Raw genomic sequence first — 6,000 nt, forward strand, 5'->3', positions numbered from 1 at the left:
TAGCACAAGCAATACACTGAAAATCAAAAAGTCTAAAGCCCACCCCAGAGGTGAGATCTATTTTTCTAGTTTTGATTGCTCATGATTACCTTTTTCCTACAATCGGATCAGTAATTTTTTATTTTTTTTTGTCTGTACTTTCCACACACCCTGTGCATTGCCAATGTTTGTAACACGTGGCCCAGCGCGCCACGTCCCGTACCAAAATTCTTAGAAGTAGTACTTTTTTTTTTTCGTTTGTTTTGCACACTTTTAACGTAAACTTTATTCCATTTTTTTTAATGTGTTCTCTTCTGTTCGATCCTCCTGTACAATGTTGCCTTTGTCTGTTCTCAATGATTCCTTGTTGCCGTTGTTTCTGAATGAATGATTGTAAAAAAAAAAATACAAAAACTTTCAGCTTAATGACCATAGGTGGACAATTGAGATATTTAATTTTTTCTATTTATATTTTTATACTTGTTTAAGCCTAAGTAGCAGGGTTTTTTCTTTTTTCTTTTTTTCTTTTTTTTGTTGCTAAAGCCAGTTCTCACAGTATTTAGATAAAAACACTGCAGAAAGGAATGGCACTTATTGCAATTAATCTCAGGTCTTTACAAAAAAAACTAAAATAAAATTACATGGAATGTGTGAACATGACTGTGGATAGATGATTTATATTCTCGAATTGCAATTTTTTTTTTTAATATAATATTTTTTTTTTGTCCTCCCAAACTCATGTTTTGTAGTTATCTGCGCTTCCTAATGAGAACCATCACACCATTGCACGTTATGAATGTCACTCGCGCAGAATAACGCTCATTTATGCACCTCCTGAGATGCTAACTTTTACAAATTTTTATTTTTTTGCTCTTTTTTTTTTTTTCCGTCCCTTTTCTTTTTGACCTCATTAAATCAAGGTTATAGAAAAATCTATCCCGACTTACCGCACATGTCCTAGCAATCCTCCCGTTTGGTCTATTCTAAACCGTAGAATTATTTTTTATTTTTTTGTTAAATATCAATGAAAGATTTGTACATAGTCGTTCTGTTATTTTTAGCCGACGTGCTTTACAGTATTCCTGTTACCACACAATATTGCTTCGAAACAAAAATGAAAAAAAGTGTGGCTTTTGTTTTGTATTTTTTTCAGTATAGAAGTTCTTGTGTCTTTATTTAAATAAAGTTATTAGTAAAAAAAAAAGTGTTGTGTCTTCATTTATCACACATACAAAAGTATCATAGTTGGGGATGAGCGAATCGACTTCGGATGAAACATCCGAAGTCGATTTGCATAAAGCTTCGTTTCCATACTGTACGGAGCCAATGCATTTGAATACTGTGCGGAGCTCCGTACAGTATTGAAACGAAGTTTTATGCGAATCAACTTCGGATGTTTCATCCGAAGTAGATTCGCTCGTCCCTAATCATAGTACATGAATTGAATATGAAAAATATTCTACAGTTTCCTGGATCTGAATACTTTTATGACTTGTGATTAAAAATTTTGTAAAGCCACTGATGTATTAGACTATCTGCATAGCGCCACCTGCAGTTTTTTGGGTTTTTCTATTTCTCTGTCCACTTCACTGAGATGGCCGCACATGCTCGGTTTCATCCTTCAGCTGCATCCTGAGCTGTGATAGGGAGAGAGCTGCAGCAGAAAGGACACCCCCCTTGAGCTGTCAACTTGATTATAAATCTAGCAATTGGAGCAATGAATGGGGAGATCTCTGGAACCATGGGAGGTACAGGGCTGGTTCTAAGAGATTGTCATGTACTATATGATTGATATTATTTTTTTTACATTAATCATGGAATAACCCCTTTTAATATGGTCAAAGAAAGACACAGGTCCTTCAAGTTCAGCCACGGGATGGGAAGAGATCAGTGTTACAAATCCCAAATATAGCACCCATAGAAGTGTAAGGTCCCCTTGTGTGCCTCTGGAGGAGGGAGAGAGATTTTTGGGTGTAGCAAGGCTTAGAAAAACAAGAACGGCTTCTGAAGATAATAGGAGGCTCCTTTGTGTCTAAGTGTGATCTCCCTCCTCCTTATCGGTTCTCTGAGCTGAAAGCAAACATAGAAGAAAGTAAGGGAAGGGACATCACACCTGTACAGTGCTGGCAGATTCAACTGCTTGTGAGAGAAATGCATCTAGCTGTGCAGTTGAAGAGGGGAATAATATGGCTGAAAGACATTAGGGAAGCCTAATAAACTGCTTTTCCTTCACAGTTTTGATTGTACAAAGAATTACATCCATTATGCAAACTTTTGAAATCTAAGGTATGCTTTAAGGCAGGAGTAGTATTAAGGGCTGATTCACACAACCAAGATCAGGCCGGGAAACAGTTCGTGTCGGCCGCATCTCCCTGGCTCCCCTGATCCTAACTCACTGTATCATAGTGCTTTATTGTGCAGTCAGTTCATAACTAATCGTGGATCAATTTTACTTTATTCATGTTGTGAGTACAGTACATTAGATCGGTGATCAGATATGAACGGACTGCGCCATGCAACACTGATGCAATTTGCATCCTCTGGGGTCAGGGGAGCCATAGTGGGCCCAGCCAAGGAGATACGGCTGATTACGGTCGTGTGAATCAGCCCTAAGGGTTCACACTTGGCAGATTATTATTATTGCCTACATTCCTGCAACCGTCAGTCATATACATACCTGACATGGAGAACTTTATCATATCCCTGTCCTAAGCCTGCTCAGTGTCCTCGAGCTACTCCTTTTCCTTGGTGCAAGTAGCAGCTAACTGGCCGCGCTCCTGTAAGTTCCTCCTGGTTGTCCAGGACAGAGAAGCGGAGTAGGTGGTAAGTGCACCATGCATACCTCTGATATGGGGACACTACAGTAAATGGAGGTCAAAGGCATGCATGCATGTCTGTATTACTACTTCTTCTTTTTTTTTTTTTTCAAGGAAAAGTGGTTCACCGATACAGGAGCCTTTTTTTCACCGAGTGGCTGATAACAAAGCTTTAGGCCACTTCTGATGGCTGGCATATGGTGGCTTTAAAACATCCATGTTCCAGCCATAAGATCAGGCGCCCCAACAATTCTACCCAACAGAACCTAGATTACCATACATCACATACTTTTGGCTCTGTAGAACCATGTGGATGTTGTACCAATGGACACTGTATTGCAGCCATCTAAAAGCAGACTTGGGGTACTGTAGGCCATCACCCAATGGGCATAAAGACTAACAACCTATACCGTGTCTTAACCCATTATGTATCTGGTACAGTGGTAGAAATTATATCTACTGGAGAGATCTGCTGGTGGTATGATGGACTTTCTACTTGCTGGAATTATAGTACATGTCAGTTCTCTTAGATGCAATTTGTAGCCAACAAAAAGAACCTAAACCTTCAGTGAGGCCCATGGTGACAGTTGTCATCTAATGCCCCTCTAAGGAGAGTAACATATCCAATCAATACATTCTTAAAGACACAGTTGACATCATGGTCATTAATAATAAAGTATCTGAGAACATTTCATCCGTATCTGATCCCGGTGCTGCTGTGTGATAGATGTGATGTGCTCCAGAGGTCCGAAAGTTCTTCGCGTTCTCCAATGTTGTCCACGTTTCATGTTATTACATACAGCTATAACTTTGCCATGTCCTGTCTCGATGCTTCTATTTAATCTCCAGTTACTACTCCAAAGCTTCCAGATTCTTGAAGATGTATTTGAATGTTCCTCACCTCTGGTCCTCAGGGCCCACCTGTCCATAATTTGAGAATATCTCAGAATAAATAAGGCCTCATTCACTCGGTCAGTGATTTTGAGCCAAAATCTAAACACACAGCAGGTGCAGATCTTTCTCTTATACCTTATGTCTGGAGGCTACAATCCTGGTTTTGGCTCACAATCACTGATCGAAATCACTGACGTGTGAATATGGCATAACTGGCAAGTCTTGATGCATTGACACTAATTATATCACCTGCCCAACCGTATGTAAATCCTGAAAACATGACCAGGTGGGTCCTAAGAACTGGAGTTGAGGAACACTGTTTTTGAGGATGTTGTATTAGACCACAAGGATGGTGGTGGATCGCTATTTGTATGTTTTGAGGTGCAGTACAAGATAGCTGTCAATCAGGAGCCGCAATTTTGAGAGCAAGCACAAGTCCGTGTGATACCGGCCTGGATGTCTTCTGAGTGCAGGAGCGCATGGCGTCATTGGTTGCTATGACGCCGTGCGCTTCCTGCTGCCGCAGTACAGTAATACACTTTATAAGCACATTTTTGTTCCACAGACGTGTGCATGAGGCTTTATAAGCACATTTTTTTTAGATGTATGCTCCTTCAGGGTCAGGATGAAAGGGTAGGTTGAGTGGGAGTTGCTCTTGAGTGGTCATACATATGGCAGTTTTTACCTTCATATTTTGCGTATGCATACCGATACTCCACTAATGGTTCCAAAGGCACAAATGCACAGGCAGCATTTTCAGCAATTTTTGCTGCCGTAGCCTTGGATGCACGTAACCCTGTCACTGGTTAACCAGCTTTCCTTTGGACCACCTTTGGTAGGTCCTACTCCTAACCATAACAAACCAGGAACACCCCACAAGACCGGCCAGTTTGAAAACCCTCAGTTCCTTACGCTTGCCAATTCTTCCTGCTTATAACACATCCGCTACAACGCCCTGCCTAATATTCCACCCCCAGATGGGTGCTGTTGCTACCAGATAATCAATGGTGCTCAAGTCTGCGAGTGGTTTCAATGTTCTGGCTGGTCGATGTACTATATATTATTTAGAACACCTTTTTAATCATTTTCTTTATATATATATTTCTTTTAGGCCTCGTGCACACGGCCGTGCCGTTTTTTGCGGTCCGCAATAAACGGAAGCCGCCCGTGTTGCCTTCCGCAATTCGCGGAACGGAACGGGCGCCGGCAATATAAATGCCTATTTTTGTCCGCAAAGCGTGGACAAGAATAGGACATGTTGTATTTTTTTTTTGCGGGGCCGCGGAACGGAGCCACGGATGCGGACAGCACATTGAAGTGAATGGGTCCACGTCCGAGCCGGCGGCTCTGATGCAGACCCAAACAACGGCCGTGTGCATGAGGCCTTAATGTCAATTTTCTCTACATATTTAGAAATTATTTTATTGTATTTGGGTTGTATAAAAAAAAGTCTTTTAATTTTATTTTTTACACAACTATAAATATAATTTTAAGAAAACCAGCATGATAATTATAAAATAAATAAAATATCTAATTCACTAATTATATTTTTATTTTTGAAAAAAAAAAGTTTCAAAAGATTTTCATTAGAATAACCAAAGTCCCCTGCATTCCTCTTGGTTATCTATGTGCACATATTGCAGCTGGCTTCCATCAGCCATCGTTCCTGCCATAGCGCCGTGTCATCGTTTTGGGCTTGTGACCCATTTTGTGGTGAATATGTTATCTCCACTTACTCATTCAATACGAGTCAAGAACAGATGCCTTTGGTCCCCTGAAGACAACAGAAAGCGAGCCGAAGTTGCGCCAGTGTGACTATCCGCACAGAATTGCTGCCCGTCCAGATCTGCCTCTTGCTGATATGAAGGAAACCGTTGCTGTCATTATTTTCTGACACAGAAATAAGGAAATGTCTACTTATAGCATTTAAAGGGTAACTCCACATAAACACATCATGGACCTAGTACTCCTGGAAATTGTCCATGAATCTGCCTATGGTCTTGGGTTTAGCTTTTTTACATGGAATTGCAGGAGTGTAGCTATAGCGGTGAAGAGGTGCTAGTCTAGAAATGAATGGGCTCGCACAGCAACTCACACCTTTACCGCAACTCCAGAATCTAAAATAATAAAGATAAAGAGATAAAATGATTACGTTTTTTTCTGTTTGTCGACTAGCGCTATGACTTCGTGCAGTTTGTGCTGATGTGTGAATTCACACTATTGATAGTTATATTCTTGTACATAGGAGGTAGTATTATAGTAGTTATATTCCTGTACATAGGAGGCAGTATTATAGTAGTTATATTCTTGT

Source organism: Bufo bufo, chromosome 5 (assembly GCF_905171765.1).
Source record: "Bufo bufo chromosome 5, aBufBuf1.1, whole genome shotgun sequence".
NCBI lineage: Eukaryota > Metazoa > Chordata > Amphibia > Anura > Bufonidae > Bufo > Bufo bufo.